Source organism: Rhinolophus hipposideros (genome assembly GCF_964194185.1).
Source record: "Rhinolophus hipposideros genome assembly, chromosome: 17".
NCBI lineage: Eukaryota > Metazoa > Chordata > Mammalia > Chiroptera > Rhinolophidae > Rhinolophus > Rhinolophus hipposideros.
Genome location: NC_138063.1, coordinates 31789733 through 31807014, shown reverse-complemented (window position 1 = coordinate 31807014; position 17282 = coordinate 31789733). Strand labels below are relative to the sequence as shown.

The following is a 17282-nucleotide window of genomic DNA, read 5'->3' as shown; positions in this document are numbered from 1 at the left end:
ATAGAGAGAAATTAATTCATTTGCAATCTTAGATAGTAGGTAACTTAAAAATAATCAAGCTATCTTCATTATTTTTCAGAACTTAAGTTTCCAGGAATTGATTATAGTAAATAAGCAACTTATGAGTAGCTGTGCAATTAATACTTATAGTGAGATATTGACATGTGCACTTGGATAGGTCATGTTATCTGACCTAAGCCTCTTAGTGTCTCTGAAGTGACTACTTATTTGCCTTCTCATCTGCCTCCTCTGCAAAGATGCTCTGCAAATAAATGAGGTAATGTTCGCAGCTTGGGAAAGAAACCCATTTCATACTCTCAGATTCCATTACTATTCCATATTCAAGTCTGGTATATCACCGCCTCTGTTTTAAATTGAAATTGTATGTTTGAGTCCTTGGGTTCTGACCAAAATCTGGGTCAACATAAGAGGACGATTATTATTATTTTTTTAATACTGAGGCTCTGTTCAGATCTCTCGCACGTGTGAGGGAAAACTGTGGAAAATACACAAAGCACATAAATCAAGCTTTGAAAGAGAAAAATATCAGAAAGGATTTTTTTTTTTCAATGAAGAACGTGAACACTGTATTTCCCTAGTGGAATATTTCGATCCAGGCAGGAGGATAGTGCATGCAGTGTGCGTGTGTATGTGCGTGTGTGTGTGTGTGTGTGTGTGTGTGTGTGTGTGTGTGTGCCGTGCGTGCGCGCCCGCGGAGAGGAGGGCGGGGGAGGCGGATGAGGAGGATGAGATCATAGTTTCAGGATCCTCAGGAAACCCTGGTACTGGCAGCAGCCAGCCTCTGCTGTGCCCACATGACCCACAACTCTGGCAGCGGACCCGGCACTTCCAACATTATTAAATAATAAGAAAGCGGCTCCTACTCCATGCCCAAACCTCCCTACAGACCAATGGACACCTTCTAAGAGTTTGGCGAGTCGGTGACTGAGGCGCCCGTCCATTCCAAGGTGTGTGCAAGGCGTTTTCTTCTTTGACAGCTCCGGAGTGGGGGAGGGCACGGGGGTGGAGGGGTCCGGGTGTCGGGCGAGACGTGGGCGCGGGGCAGGGATGCTGCGAGCCGCCCCGGCCGCCCGGTGCAGCGGCGCGAACGGCGAGGCGGGAGATGCGCCAGACGCGCAGCCCCAGCTGCGCAGGGACCCCGGCCGCCCACGGCGCCGGGCGCCGACACCCGAGGCTCGGCGGCCGGAGCAAGGGCAGGCGCCGCGCACCCGGCAAAGTCAGAGTGGAAGCGGACCGCCCGCGCCGGCGGGGGCAGGGAATCACCCCAGCGCCCACTGGCCGGGTTCCCACCTGTGCGCCGACGCGGGCCGCGGCGAGCGCGAAGCATGTGCTGGGCGCCGCAGCCAGGACTGCGGCTCCGCGCCTCCCCTGGCGGCGGGCGGCGCCTCGGGCCCGCGGGGCGGCTGTAGCGGCTGCTGCAGGATGGCCGGCCGGGGGCGCGGGGCCGCGCAGGTACAGCTCAGCCGCCCGCCGAGGCCCGGCAGCGCTGCAGCCCCCGCGGTCGCCGCGGCGTCCTCGCTCCGGGGCTGGCGAGGGCAGCCGGCCCCCTCGCGTCGCGGGTGGAGTTGTTTTGTTGTCATTGCGCCCTCGGAGTCGTCCTCGCGGACGGAGCCTGTGAGAGGTGGCGTAGCCACATCCATTAGGGATGACACTCACGTTGGGGAGCAGTCTGGGGGTTATTGACCGGGAAATCCGCGATGGGTTCCTTTCCAGCCAGCGGCGTCTGCGCGCGTTGCAATGCACTGCGGTGCCCGGGCGGGTGTCTGAGTGGGAGTGGGCGCTTGGGGGTCGCTGGGGCCGTTGGGTACGGGGGTGAATGTCTTTGGCTTTTGTAGCCTGTTGCCCACTTTAGAGTTTTCCGTTGGACAGAAGGAGAACGGGAGGTTGGTTCTGGTACCCGGCGTGGGTGGTGGAGAGGTGTCAGTCAAAAAACCAAAGCCAAGGAGAGAAGAGGGGTGGTGACGCTCTGCTTGAGCTCAAAGGTGCCAAGGCTGGGACTTGGTAGTAAAACTTTCTCTTTGGTAGCCTTGGGTTGGTGATAACTGTAGAACTTAGGAGGAAAAAAATATTAAATGTACACTTGTGAAGCTAACCACCTTTAGGTTCACTTGTACTCTAAAAACTGGTCTTTTGCACGGATGTGTAACGTTCAAGTTTTCCTGTTATCTGTTATGATCACTTGGTATTTAATGTTTGGTTGTGTTTCCTTTTGAATATGACAGTAACTTATATTGTCCAAGTACACAGAGTTACTCATTTCTTTTACAAGAAAAGACACTATTATGCTTATGCCAAAAGTAGAAGCTTTAGGGGAAAAAACAGCTCTCCACATATTCCAAGTACAGTTATAAGCTTTATTCTCTCACTTAATTCTTATACCACCATAAGGAGTAGGTAATAATATTATCCACCTTTTACAGATGAGGAAGTCCAGACACAGAGAGGTGAAATAACTTACCCAAGGTCGTACAGTTATGAAATGTTAGAACCCAGTTGGGCTTTTGGTGTACTCTTAATATGTATATATTTCATTAAAATAGGACTCCATTGTACCTAAAGTCTTCTATTTGATATATTGCCCACATCTTTCTCTACCAAGATGAACCTCTTAACTGACTATGTACTACAAGTTGGGGACAAATAACTCTTTTCCTAATTTTTTAATACTATATTTATGGAAAATATCCTTTGAGTAGTTTCCTTTTGCCACAATTAACCAAGTTTCCTACAACAATTATAGATTAAAGTAGCATTTATAAGCAACGTCGATTTTCAGCAGTTAAGATTCACCAGCAAATAAATTACTATAAAGCAGATATCTGAATCTATATATTTGTTTGCACTTAATTTTAAACTTCCTAAGATATTAGTCTGTCCTTTGCTCAACGCATGGTCATCATTTTCTTCTGAATACCATCTTGCAGATTTTTTTAACAAGTTTAATCATCTTTAAGCCAATCACTCTGACAAGAGGTTAGGCAGTTTTAAAAGAAGTATGCAATTTTCTTTCAACTATCAGTAATTAAAAGCAGGCTATATTTTGAGGGTATTCATGTATGTCATGCCTTTTAGCCAATTGTATATACTTTATACAAAGTTGTAGAGCAATGAAGACTGAAATCAAATTTTCTCATTAGTTCTAAGTTGAAATACTTTTTAAATCTCCACTTGTTTTAAATGAACCATGATGTTGTGAAAGGTCTTAGAGGGGTAAACTCTAACTGTACATATTTGGAGAATTACTCTTCATTTGAGCTTATCATGGAGCTCTCATGCTATTCATTCTATTGGACAGATGTCTCACTTAAATCTTCATCTGTTATTTTTTCAAGTAAATTTAATTGCTTCGTTACATAACAAGTTTCAAAATTATTTTGACATTCATAGATTTCCTTAATTCTTATCTTTCAGTTTAATTAAATTCAATATACATATTTCAAATCCATACGTAGTCAATATTATAAGTGAAAATAGACTAAATCCAACTGGAACTATTTGGAAACATGATCTTTGGATGTGAAAAAAAAATTTTTCTGCTCTTCAATGGTTAATCTCCTCCACATCCCAAATTATGGCTATGGCTATTTTGGGATGCTGGAGTGCAATGCTGTGGTTAGAAGAGTTGCATGCTGTCAAACACAACTGTTTTTGATATTGAAATTGAGTTTGAATTTTGCAAAACTATTTGCACAGGATGTTGATTGTCATTAAGGCATTAATCCTGTTATACATATGTCCTTTCTTAACTGAGTCAGAATTGTTCCAGTTTTCTAGTTTTTGTTACTTATTTTAAAGAAGACATTCCCTTGCTAGTTTGACCTCACCTGGTAGACTCACATGACTTTTTCAAGTCCCACACTTCTAGTTTTGGAAGAATCCTACTGTCTCTGCTGCTTGAGAGCCCCTCTGTTCCAGATGCTTGGCAGAGGACTGGGGATCAATGGTGAGCAGAAAGATGACTAGGCCCTGACATAGAGGGGCAGACATTAATAAAACAATTATACAGATAAACCTTTATGTACAAATTGAGATAAATTCTCTGAAAGAAGGAATTCTATAAGAATACGTAATAAGAAAATCTGGACGAGATAGGAAGGTCAAAACAAGATGACAATAAATCATATTTGTGGAGAAATGATGTGTGACGAGTGTTTACTAAGTCAAATGGTCTTCTTAAATGCTTTCATAAATATTTTCTGAATTATTTTCTGAATCAGAGACCTGTGTCTGCCTCTGAATAGCTCTCCCATTTTTCTATTCACAGAAAAAGACATACTATTCCCCCTTATTATCCACCTATGGAAATGGGGAAGTTTACAAAATTCCCATCAATACTTTTTAAAGCACAGAGAGCATATGCTATCCTTATCTGGTTATTATCCTATTTGCTAAGAATAATTTAAGTTTAAAGAAATATAGTCATTTAATTTCAAATTTTACAAAGTGGTTGTGTGTATGTGCATGTGTGTGTGTTATTAAAGTGGAAGAATGTTTCAAGATAGAAATATAATTGATTCATCACACAGTACCTAAGATTCTATGAAGTGTACAAAAGAAGAGAAGAGGCCCCAGAGTAAGGAAGGTGATATTAAGGGTTTAATATGCTTGGGAAAAGGGTATTAACAATTTAAATCAAACGTAACATCTAAATTTATTGAATACTTACTGCATGCTGGACATCTTTCTATGGGCTCTATGTAAATTAACTTACATATTCCTCACAATAGCCTTCTGAAGTCTGCATGTATTTCTATTATCCCCATTTTATAGAAAGGGAAACTTAAGGACAAAGAGGACAGTAGTCATGAACATTGTCACATAGTTAGAGATGACCCCTAAACTCAGTGTTTCTGTTTCTATAGTCTATACTGTGAGCTATCAATGTGTAAGATCTGGTTCGTAGATTTACTGGTGCATTCAACTCCCATTGTTGTTGAAAATAATAACACCTCTTAATTGAATCTTTTTGTTCCTTTTCCCTTCATAAAAATCAATGGAGAAAGAATAAGACTTCCTTTCTATCAATGCTTTTTGTCCCATATTTTACAGGGAAAATATATACATAAAGAAAGAAGAGATGTATGAATGCCTAGACAAAGACTAGTGACTGCTAGGTTATGAGAAATGTCTCCTTACATATTATATATTTTTAAAATTCAAAAATAGTAATTTTAAAATTCAAAAATGGTACTTGAGTACCATTTGAAATGGTTGAAAATTTTAACGTTAAGAATAAGTAGTTCCAATATGCATTTCCAATAATTAGGGAAATATCTTTAACTGCTGGAAGTTCTATGACCGTTAAAAAACTTAAGAATTTTAAGTCACTTGTTTCACCTTCCTCTACAGTCTTTGTTCAGAATATGCACTGCAAGGAGGCTACAAAGTATAACATAAAAATCATCTGTTGAATTACTTTGGTAAAATATTTTAAAACCCTGTTATTTTTTACAATGAGATCTTTTGACAGGAATCACAGTAATTATTATGATAAAAAAACTTAGTAATTTAAAATATTATCTAAATAATGTTAACCTAAGACAGATGGTACATGTCATTAGCAAAGTGAAGTACTGCACACTGTCTGAAAATAAAGATTAGTCAGTGTTATTTCTCCTTGCAAATAATAGGTAATATGCAGGTTATATGATTAATGTTAATGTTAACCATGAATCACAATTCATACACAGTACACATATACAAATGCGTGACTCTTCTTTGAAGCTGTTGGAAATGCTTAAGGCAGAGCATATTTTTCTATGACTCATGTATCCCTGTTAAGAATGTGATACATCATTTCTCTGTATGCTCAGCTTCATACAAAGCTCTACATCATAGAGTAACTAGCAAACTATTGCTCTAATTTATACCATAAGGAAAGAGATGCAAGACTTGATTTTGCTTTTTGTGGGCATATGTGTGTGCATGTGTTATCTGAGTGGAGATTGCCATCAAGTACACCAAAGAATAACTCATTTACTGGGGTTTACAATTTGATGCCACAGTGCAGTGTCCTACTCCAAAGAGTTTTGTGTGTTTAATGTAAATATAAATACACTCGCCAGTTATAATAGTTTAGTTTGGGCAGTTATAACAAACGACTCTAAAATCTCAGTGACTAAAAAAAACATAGGTTTATTTCTTGTTAATGCTGTGTGCCTGTGTTAGTCAATAAAAACCTCTATTCTACACCTTCCTCACTCAGGGACCTGGGCTGATAAAGCCCCCATCACCCAAAACATCCTCATTCTTCATCTGGCACAAGGGAACTTGGTGAATTACCCACAAGTTCTTAAAGGCTTTCACCAGAGAGCAGTACTTGCCAATTCCACTCATATTTTATTGACCAAAGTGAGTCACATGGCTGTTCCCATTCATAAGTGCAACCCTTTCACGGGCCCAGATGAAAGAAAATGGCAAGATTAGTGAACAGACCTGATTTTACCAGATAAAATTAGCCAGTTCCCTTCAATAGTTTTATCACCTAAACAATGATTTATCTTTTTATGTAAATGCAGAATCATCAACAACTCTGTTTTAGAACTTTAGCATGGGAAGGTAATTCCAGCATAAAACCACCAGCAAAGAAAGTAGATACTAAACTTGTGAAATTGATGATATTCTTATTTTTCGGTGGAGGTTGTATTTACTCAAGGAATGATGATGAAAGCTATGGTTTATTTTGAGTGAATGCATGAGGTAGCCTATTTGACAGCAAGCACAAGCCAAGAACAGTGCCAAGACCTGCATACAGCATCCAAGCTGTGTTTTCTAAACAGATTTGATAGTGTCAACATGGTACAGAAAGCAGAGCAGCTACGTGTGTATCTTTTTTTGTCACCTGCACCAACAAGGGACAAAAATATCATAGGTGCTATGACACGTTATGGTAAAAAGCAATGCAGATAAACATACAAATCATGCTGTATGTTTATTTTACACTGTCAAATATAATATGAAAAGCGAGGATATGTCCAATCCATATTTTTTAATTAAACCTGTTATTTTTAGATAATGGGAGATTCACATGCCCTTGTAAGAAGTAACAGAGAAATCCCATGGTGTCTTTTACCCAGCTTACCCCCATGGAGGGCAAAGGCACCATCTTAAACCTTAACAGTAAAACACAACAAACAATCCAATTAGAAAATGGGCAAATAATATGAAGAGATATTTCACCAAGAAGGATATACAAATGGAAATTAAGCACATGAAAAGATGTTCAACATCATTAAGGAAATGCAAATTAAAACCACAATAAGATATCACTACACACCTATTAGGATATTCATTACAAATATATAAAAATTCATTGTTTTTTTTTTTTTTTTGAATCTTATCTGTATCCTGGGATTGCTCAATTTATTAGTCCTAAAAGTTTTTTTCTGATTTCTTAGAATTGTCTATGTAGACCATTATGTCATTTGAAAATAAGGACAGTTTTTTTTTTCCCCCCCTTTCTTTTCTGATCTGTATGCCTTTTGTTTTCTTTTCTTGCCTTATTGCACTGGCTAGAATATCCAGGACTATACCGAATAAAAGTGGTGAGAGTGGAATCCTTTCCTTGTTGCTGATCTCCAGAGGAAAACATTCAGTCTTTTACCATGAAGTATAATATCAGCTGTCGATTTATTTGTAGATGTGCTTTGTCAGATTGAGGAATTTTGCCTTTATTACAATTTTTCTGAGTGTTTTTTATCATGAATAGCTATTAATTTTTAGTCATTGTGTATAATCCTTTGTATGCATTACTATTTTCCAATACGTTGTTAGAGTTTTGTATCTACATTCATGAGAGATATTGGTCTCTAGTTTTCTTTTTGGTGCTATCTTTGTTATTAGTATCAGTAATACTGGCTTCATAAAATGGATTGTGTTATATTTCCTCTTCTTCAATTTCCTAAAAGATATTATATAGCACCGGTGTTTATTCTTCTTTAAATGTTTGGCAGAATTCTTCAGTGCAATCATCTAAGCTGGGAGGTTTCTTTTTCAGTACTTCATTTTTCAGTTATGAACTCTATTTCTTTAATACTTGTATTTATTTGTTAGGGCTGCCATAACAAAATACAACAAACAGGGTGTATTAAAAAACAGAAATGTATTTTTTCACAGTTCTGGAGGCTTGGAAGTCCAAGATTAAAGTGTCAACAGATTTGGTTTCTTCTGAGGCGTCTCTGCTTGACTTGGAGATGGTCACCTTCTCACTATGTCCTTACATGGCCTTTCCTCTGTATGTGCATCTGTGGTGCCTCTCTGTGTATCCAAATTTTCTCTTCTTATAAAGACACAAATCAGATTGGATTAGGGCCCATTCTCTTTGTCACATTTAACTTAATCGTCAATTAAAGACCATATCTCCAAATATGGCTATATTCTATGCTAGGGAGGGGTTATAGTTTCAACACATGAACTTTAAGGGAACACAATTCAACTCATAGTAATATTTATAGGCTATTCACATGACCTGTTTCATATTGTATGAATTGCAATCATTTAAGTTCATTTAGGAAGTGGTTCATTTCATCTAAGTTGTCAAATTTATTTGCATAGAGTTGCTCATAGTATTTATTTTTGTCCTTTTGATGTCAGCAGGTTCTGTAGTAATATCCATTGCCTCATTCTTGATGTTGGTAGCTTGTGTCTTTTTTCTGTCAGTTTTGCTGGGGTTTGTCGATTTAATTGATCTTTAAAGCAATACATTGTTTCATTGATTTTCTCCATTGTTTTTCTGTTTTCCATTCCATTGGTTTCTGTTCTTATAATTATTATTTCCTCCATTATGCTTCCTTTGAGTTTAGTTTGCTCACTAGTTTCTACACTGTTTTAGGTTTTTCTCTTTTCTAATGTATGCATTTAGTACTATAAATTTCCCTCTCAGCACTGCCATAGCTATATCCCAAACATTTTGATATGCTGTATTTTCTTTTAAAATAGTTCAAGTACTTTTTAAAATTTCTTTTCAGATTTCCTCTTTGACCCATGGGTTATTTAGAAGTGTGTTGTTTAGTTTCCAAATATTTGGAGAATTTTCTTTATGTTTCTGTTACTGATTTCTAGTTTGATTCCATTTGGGTCAGAGAACACACTCTGGATTAATTCAATTCTTTTAAATTTGTTGAGATTTACTTTATGGTCTGAAATGTTTTCTGTCTTGGTATATGTTCCATGAGCACTTGAAAAGATTGTATATTCAGCTGTTTGAGAATAGAGTGTTCTATAAATGCTCACTGGATCTTGTTGGTTGATGTTGCTGATGAGTTCTTGTACATATTTGCTAATTTTCTATCTAGTTGTCCTATTGATTGTTGAAAGAGCCTGTGAAGTCTCCAGTTATAGTTGTAGGTTTATCTCTTCCTCCTTTCACTTCTGTCAGTTTGACTTTATATATTTTGCAGTTCCATTGTTTGGTATTTACATATTTAGGACTGCTATGTCCTCTTGACATATTGACTTTTTTATTATTATATAATATCCTTGTCTATAGCTGGTAATTTCATTTGCTCAAAGTTTGCTGTAAATGATATTAAATGGACATTCCTTTTTTTCTTTCATGTTTGCATGATATCTCTTTTTCCATCCTTTCACTTTCAATCTGCCTATATTGTTATATTTGATGAGTTCCTTGTGGATAAAATTTAGTTGGGTCTTTACATTTACTGTAATTATTGATGTAGGGCCTATGTTTGCCATTTTATTTTTTGGCCTTTGTTTTCTCTGTTTTTTTGGGTTTTTGTTTTAGTTTCTCTGGGATTTTTTCCCTGCCTTCCTGTCAGTTCTGTATTTATAGAATTCCATTATCATATATCTATAATGTTTTTAAGTGTATTCTTTTGTATAGTTTTTTTTTTAGTGGCTGCTCTAAATATTGCATCCTACACATATAATTTATAGTTAGTACTGTTGTCAGATTATCAGTTTGAATGAAGCAGAGAAACCTTACCTTCCTTTACGGCCCTTCACCCTTCTCTGTTGATAGTATAATTGTCTTAAATATTTCCTCTACATACACTTAGAACAATATCAGACAGTGTTATAATTTTTGCTTCAACTGTCACATATAATTTTGAAAGCTCAAGAGGAGAAAATCCATTATATTATTCATGTTTTCACTTACTATGCTCTTTCTTCTTTCACAATGTTCCAACATTCCTGCTTTTATTGCTTCCCCTTTGTTTTGAGAACTCCCTCTAGCCATTCTTTTAGGGCAGGCAGATCTGCTGGTGATAAAATATCTTTGTTTTCCTTTATCTGAGAATGTCTTAATTTCTCCTTCATTCCTGAAGGATATTTTAACTGGATATAGAATTCTAAGTTGACAGTTCTATTCTGTCAGCACTTGAAAAATATTCCACTTTCATCTGGCCTTCATGGATTCTCATGAGAAACCTACTGTCATTCTAAGTGGTTTTTCTCCTAATAGTAATGTGTTATTCCTCTTTTGCTCTTTTCCAGAATTTTTTTGTCTTTAGTTTTTATAAATTTGACTATACTGTGTATATGCCTCCATTTTCTTTTCTCCTTCCAGGTCTCCAAGATATGAATGTTACGTCTTTTGTTATAGTCCCACTGTGCATTAATTTCCTATGGCTGCTGTAACATATTACCACAAACTTGGTAATATATTACAACAACACACATTTATTCTCTTACAGGTCTGGAGGCCAGAAGTAAGAAATTAGTTTCACTGAGCTAAAGTCAAGATGTTGGCAAGGCTTGTTCAAATTTGGAGGCTCTGCAACATAATACATCCCCTTGCCTTTTCTAGCTTCTGGAGGCCACCTGTATTCCTTGATTCACAATTTCTTCCTTGCATTACTTCAATATTTATTATCACATCTGTTATAATCTTTTACCATCACATTTCCTACTTCCTTTTCTGTAGTGAAACTTTCCTCTGTCTCCCTCTTTTAAGGATGCAGTGATTGCATTTAGGGCCCTCCTGGATAGTCTCAAGATCTTCAATTTAATCACATCTACAAAATCTCTTTGCCATATAAGGTAACATTCACAGTGTCCTGAGATTAGGACCATTCTAAATATGTTTGGGACCCATTATTCAGCCTAACACTGAGGCTCTGTTGTTGTTGTTTTCTGTTTTCTCTGTTATTTAAACTGGGTTCTTCCAATTGCTCTATCATCCAGCTCACAGATTCCTCCCTCAATTCCACTATGTTATTGATCCCACCCACTGAAGTTCATATTTTGGTTATTGTTATTTTAGTTCTAAAATTTCCATTTAGTTCTTTCTTATATGTTACATTTCTCAGCTGACGTTTCTATTTTTTCATTTGTTTCATGCATGCTTATAATTACTCATTTAAGTATTTTTTATTAAGGCTGCCTTTAAAATGTTGTCAGGTAATCTAACACCTCTGTCATCTCATTATTGGCATTTGTCTGTTGATTGTTTTTTTTTCATTCAGTTTGAGATTTTCCTGGTTCTTGGTATGATGAATGATTTTCAATTGAAACCTAGACATTTTCTTATTATGTTGAAACTCTGGATCTTATTTAAACTGGTTTTGGCTAATTTTGACTAATATCACCTCAGTGGACAAAATGGGGATGGTGCCACCTCATCATTTCCATGGGGGGTAGAAATGCAGGTTTCCCACTCAGTCACCCTTGTAACTTGAGAGCGGTTTCACATTACTGTAGGACAGGTTGGGAATTCAGACTCCTCACCACATCTTCACTGATTCCTCCATAGCTGGGAGGGGTAGTTTTTTTGTTTGTTTGTTTGTCTTGATATGTTGCTTCTTTCCAGGTCCTTTGGCTAGAGAGAGCATGCTCTTGTTGGAACCCCCTTTTAAAAAATATCTGTGTCTGTTGGCATTTCTGGATTTCTGGTACCTATAGCTTCAAATGTAGAATACGAGTATATAAAGAAAAACAAAAATCCAAGGAACTCACCATCCTATTATTTCTTGGGCCCTGAGGCCCCTTAGATGGTTTGCCTTCTCTCCAACTTTCAGAGTCTTGCATGCTTATTTTATGTATGACATCCAGGGTTTTTAATTGTACTTAGGGGTAGAAATAGGGAAAAGTACTTCTATTCCTTCATAGAAGTCCAATCTATATTTTTGATGCAAGTGTAAATGGAAAAATATCACTCAACATTGATTCTCAAGGATGAATCTCAGGAGATTACTGCTGATCTGTTTCTAAATAATAAGTACTTTACAGGTCAGTGAGATGAGGGAGTCCTTGGACAATAATGCAGAAAGGATCACAAAACATTCCATCTGTGCTAAGGTTCAGCGACCACGTAGAAGTACTCTTACTCCTCCAAATCAATGCTTTCTCCTCTCCTGGGAAACCATTGCTGCAGGCTGTTGCAAAATTGGAGATTTCCTCCATTCTTATAAACTGTCTTTTCTGGAAGCATTCTGGAACTACACCATCCCAGCCCTAACTGTATTCTCACCAAGAATTCTTTATACCTGGGAACATTATCCATCTGAAATGCAGTTTTGAACCAGAAAGCGTGTGGGGAAAAAATATTACTAATAGAGAAAGAAAATAGTGAACACAAAATCCATCTTTAAACTGTAACTGAGGACCACCTACCTGCAATTCATGTTAATTCTTTAATGTAAAATTATACATTAAAACTAAATGCATTGATTTTGTCAAGTTGTTTGATCACTACTCAAGTAGATTAAGTACAGGAGATGGGGCTAAGAATTTTCTGCTTGAAACCAATATGCTGAGGAACAACAGTTGACAGGGAGGCAATCACACACACACAAAAAAACAGTGTAGGGAAATTCTCCCAAAAAACAAATCAAGTTATTGACATTGTATTTAACCATGAAGTTCTCACTGTACTAGAGCAATGTTTCTCAAAGTGTGGTCCTCAGACAAGCAGCATCAGCACAACCGTGGAAATCACTGTGAATGCAAATTCCAAGACTTACCTGCAGACCTCTGGATCAGAAACTCTGGGGAGAGAGCCCAGTAATCCGTCTTGTAGCAAGGCATCCGGGTACTTCTGAGTGACACTAAGGCTGGAAACCACTGGACTGGAGTTACTCTATGAAGCATTGGAGAATACACCGCATGTATGCTTTTCACGAGTCTTGGCTCATCAGTTTTGTGTTTTTTTTGAAAATTTATTTATTGTATTTCACACCTTGTGTTCTTTAATTGTTAATATTTCTCAAGTAAATATAACAAAGAAATTAAAATTTTATTATTTCCCATGGTCTCTGGAAATAGTGATTTGCACTCCTTAAGCCAAAGAGTCATAAATGCTCCATGTCTGATTTTGTGGTTGTAACCAAACATATGAGTCATGTCTACAATTCCCTGCCTTTGTTCCTCAGATCTGCCAAGTCCTAGAGCGCTGGGGTCTTCTAGCTGTTTTTGCGCTCTTTCCTAGAGCTGACACCAGTCATGGAGATACTTGGAGACAGGGGTGGGGGCGTCTCTGCATCACTTGAAGGAGAAGCCTTTTAGGAGACCTTGTCACACAGTATTGTTAGAGACAGATGCCTATGTCTGGACTCATCATTGTCATTACCACACCAGGTCTCCCGTGGGGGATTCACTGTCTACTGCACACTGGGATTTTTCTCTGGGGTCATGTGAGATTAAAGGAAATCTGGGCTACAAGGCTGTCCTGAGGACAGAGAAGCTGCATTTCTGAATAGAGGTGTTTATAGTTAGAGTCCATTTATAAACCTCTGGATGGGGTAAAGCAAAATTAGTAATAAAAGGTTAAAAGATTTTAAAATGTTGTGTGATTGTAGTAAAATATAGATAGAAGCAGATTTAAGAAGTAGTTTGTAGCTTCTAGTCTTAAATACGATTCTCTTGTCTTTTACGGGCAGTATTTTACGTTATTTTATTCTTTCCATTAGCCGTTCACTAAACTTAGGGCACATAATGGATTAGAGTTCACTTAGGTAATATTCGTCACTTTCGGTTACTCATATTTTAGCTTTTTTGATTAGTTATCACATTGGACTCTTGTAATTTTTAGGTGAATTTTTTTGGTTTCTATAAATCATAAATTTCAGTTCCATATACCCTTCACACCTTTCAAAAGGTATCTTGTTCTTGAGTAATCTGGGAAAATGGCTCATGAGCAATTTATCTGCTTTTGATTTAAAATGACACACATTCTTGTTTTGGAAAAATATTATTCTTTAGCCTTTCAATATTCTCCACTACCAGTTGTACTATGTTTTTCATCCCTTCTGTTCCCTTTGTGCGCTCAATCTGATTATATTTCTCATTTACTCATTTTGCTTGGGTATTTAAATTGTTGTGCCTCTGCAGTGTTTTGGGGATAAGACTTTTCCAAACGTTCATTTTACAGTGTTTGTTAAATAACACCATTTGGGCAGGTTGGAGGAACCATCCCTTTAAGAACATATTTTTAAATGGTGCAGCAGATGTTTTCTCTCGCACAGTCATCCTTTATACCATAAAGGCCCCCAGCCCTGGCAGTACTACTCAGCTGTCTTCATTCTTAAAGTCATCACTTGGTTGGCGTTTTTTTTAAATGTGATGATTAAATCATCCCCACAATGCTTAGGTAAGGCTTAAATATGAAGAAAAAATAGCTCTTATGCAATAAATGGGGGCAAGAAGAGGAAGATTCAGGAAGGTAAGAAGTGCACATTGTGTCTTGTGTGGGCGGTAGTCCAGATTTTCCCCTACAGTGTTAGCTTCTATTTATAAACACAAAATGTGTCAGGTGATGTTTTTCCATGTGCAGATAAATTCTACCTCTTCCTTTTAACCTAAACACTATAAAAGTAACATTTACCACTAGAATGCATACAAGATAAAATTTCTGCTAATGCTGCTAAACAACTTTTAGGAAATCAGATATGAGTCAGGTTGATTTTAAAATTTGAACAAACTATGAATCAGATTTGCAAAATAGGAAAACATTTTGAAGCATCTGGCTGTTCTTTTTTGTTTTCCTCAATGTCGCTGTAGTACTTAAACCTCCTTTTTTTCTGTTGTTTGTGGGTGTTTTGTTTCCTTGGGGATTTCTTTTCTTTGTTAGTTTAAAAATATTTTTTTTCTCTTATGCTTATTTTATGGGAGCATATGATATAACAACTATAGAATAAAATTTCTCTAAATACCTCTAATATTTTGAATGTGAGCTTGAGAGTTGCTCTATATTCATACAGTTTGAATCCTTGCATAGACAGGAAGAAACAACAGAAGTGAACCCAAAGAGAGTGGTACTCGATCACCAATCTGCTATGGACTGGTTATAGATGCAAAATAATCCATCTTCACCCCGTCACAATGGTTTAAGAAAAAAAAATAGTCCTGTGATTTCACATACGTGACCATGTGGAATGTTTTTTGGGTTTTTTTTTTAGGGTTGGGGTTGGTGATGAAAGTGGGAAGAGGGGACATATCAGAGCTTTACTTCTTTCTTCACTTTAATCACTTTTGCCTATTTGTGGACGGGATAATCAATGCCAGCGGCCTTTATTCTTTTTCTACCAATTCATCTGTTCTCTCCATCTTCTTCATTTATTTTGTTTTGTTTTCCTCTTAGCTTCTCTCTTCTAGAACCCCCAGCCAGCATACACCTGAATTGGATGGTCATGTAAAAAGACTCGAAACGAATATTGCAAAACTAGAAACATTTAAGTGCCTGCCTTGTATTTCTCCAAACTCTTACCAAGCCCGTGACAAGACTGCATTTTTAGTTTTCCCTCCTTTTTCATCCATCAATCATTCCTTATTATTCACTTCGATTCAGTGTTTTTGATACTCTGTTGGAGAACTAGTCTTTGGCATAATTCATACCCACCATACCTTCTGTGTGCTCCTCTGGCTCTATGTGACTTTGAAGGTGACCATCCATTTTTTTTAGCAGTATTCCTCAAAATATGTTTCAAGGACCACCTGAATCAGAATTGTCTGTGGTGTTTGTCAAAAGGACAGGTAGGTACCTAAACCCCATTCTAGAACCACTGAATCAGCATATCTCTTTCTGACTTTAGGACTTTAATTTTGAGGGCCAGTCTAGAGCTGTGCTCCACAGCTCAACAACACAGGATAGCTTTTGAAAAATCAGAATGTGTCAATCCCATTGCCAAGTTTTTAATTTAAACAGCTTGGTGTGATTCTACCACGCAGCCTACGTTAACAACCAGAAATGAGCTAGAGAACACAGAAGGAAAGACCAAAGGTTGGTGATGACAGAAGCATTACTTCAGTGAATTTATTAAAGTCCACAGTCTGATCCTTATTTACAAATTCAGAAAACAGATCTTTCTCTCAAGGGCATAATCACATTAACCAAGATAACAGAGACTGAGCTATAAATAAGAATGCCAATTTTAGAATTATCATTGTCACTAGGAACAGCATAACCAAGGGCATTCTTGTCCTATAGGCAAGTGTCTCCATAGGAAAAAAAATTATCATCAGAAGTTTGCTCCTTGAACTTGGCGTCAAATTCAGGGAAATTAGTTGAATAAAAGTAAAGATACACTAAAGAATCACTGTGTGTGATTCTTAAAAATTGTACATGTATCATTTCATTTAATCCTTCTCAAAAACTCTTTTCAGTGGTATTATTAGCTCTACTTTCTAGATGAAAAAAATACAGGAAAAGAGAGACTACATAACTTGCTCAGTACGGCCGAGCTACCAAGTTGCAGAGCTTAAATTCTCCAGCTCTATGACTATGTTTTTAGTGAAAGAAGAAAGAAGCTACTGTATGATTTTAGAGTTGCTTGGGCCTTGCCATCTAAGGAGGCAATCAAGTGGGGTCAGAATAGTTTCTAGTTGGTGGAGAAGAAAGGAATATGCAAACCACTGTTTGTGTGGATAGGATGCTTTCAAGTCATGAGTAATTAGGCTGAGCAGCCACTGGGTGGATGAAGAGTGATGCCTTGGGCAGCCCCTGTGGTTTATTTAACTGACCTCTCTATAGCTGTGATTAAGTGAAAGATCTACACAATCAGGCTCTGCTCTCAAAAATTTTTTTTAAAATGTATCACAGCCCTATCGAAATAGCTAGTCATACTTAAAATAAAAACTAAATTTTAATTTTATTTCAAAAATAAAACTAAATTATTAGGTTGGTGCAACAGTAATTGTGGTTTAAAAGGTTAACAATAATTGCAAAAACCGCAATTACTTTTGCACCAACTTAATTAAACAACTCTAGTACGAGAGATGACTAGTAACAAAATGTAAATAAACGTGTTTGCCCTTCACATGTTATGGCTTACCTGATTTTGCATGTTTGGTGGAAAAAATAGTAA

At 37.4% G+C, this 17282-nt stretch overlaps 1 protein-coding gene across 7 annotated transcripts in view; it reads left to right on the top strand.

Moving 5' to 3' along the window:
* Positions 1–615: 615 nt before the first annotated feature.
* DTNA (dystrobrevin alpha) overlaps positions 616–17282 on the top strand; it is a 360321-nt gene continuing 343654 nt past the window's right edge. For 4 of the 7 annotated variants that reach the window (XM_081078748.1, XM_081078747.1, XM_081078733.1 and 1 more), the window contains exon 1: positions 715–968. The gene's annotated coding sequence lies outside the window, so the exon portion shown is untranslated. Of the gene's footprint in view, positions 969–1419; positions 1643–17282 lie in introns of those variants that run through there. The other 3 variants (XM_081078729.1, XM_081078737.1, XM_081078740.1) reach the window with 3 other exon arrangements.